Below are 728 nucleotides of genomic sequence, written 5' to 3'. Positions count from 1 at the left end.
AATAATCTGCATTCCCTCTCTTAAATTAAAACTTATGGTGTCAGACAAAAAAAAGAAAACCTATTCCTTATTTTCCAATGGAAGATAGATTCAATGATATGAAAAGCTATGGCATTATTAATAGTTATTATAATTTCTGCTGTAGTCGCGGTTTTCTGAAGCCTGATCTCAATATGCATCTTTTCTCATTTTAACTTTCTCTTTTTAATTTGTCACGATAAATTCTCTTCATCTAGGCTGATTTTATTTGGGGCAGTTCTGATCAGAGGACACATCTGGTTGTGGACACGCATTTTTTTATGAAATAAACATTTCTTTCTTATTACAGGTGCTAATTATAGCCGATTTTTACCCCCAAATTCTTACATTGATGCGCGCAAATATCATCCGAAAGATTGGGGCCTTACTCCTGAAACTCACACAAGATCCTGTTGCTTATGGCAAGTACGTATTGCTCGTGATACTCTGGGGGTTCAGTCTTGTGTTGGCATCGTCCCAGGAAGGAGAACTCATTTGGCTGCTTTGCTGTGGCATCCCACAGAAATCTCTATGTACACGGCATTTAACAACAGAGCAGACCTCTCCTTCCACAAGTTGACTGGCCTATTCATGGTAGGGAGAAAATGAAGCATATATTCGGGAAAACACTACTTGTAAATCAGTGCACTGTATAGGAATTCAACTGTAAGTTTAACAATTAAAACAAATCCCATGGAAGCACTGCAAGC

The 728-nt window shown here is 37.9% G+C and overlaps 1 protein-coding gene and 1 pseudogene across 1 annotated transcript in view; both read left to right on the top strand.

Annotated features, from left to right (window-relative positions):
- LOC119588533 (glycine receptor subunit alpha-2-like) overlaps positions 1–728 on the top strand; it is a gene marked incomplete at its 5' end in the record, with an annotated part of 99,651 nt that overhangs the window by 27,463 nt on the left and 71,460 nt on the right.
- The window catches only part of LOC119588831, a 16,627-nt pseudogene that overhangs the window by 11,000 nt on the left and 4,899 nt on the right, over positions 1–728 (top strand).

Source organism: Penaeus monodon, chromosome 24, assembly GCF_015228065.2.
Source record: "Penaeus monodon isolate SGIC_2016 chromosome 24, NSTDA_Pmon_1, whole genome shotgun sequence".
NCBI lineage: Eukaryota > Metazoa > Arthropoda > Malacostraca > Decapoda > Penaeidae > Penaeus > Penaeus monodon.
Note: the sequence above shows the minus strand (reverse complement) of the source record. Positions and strands in the feature narration are given on the sequence as shown.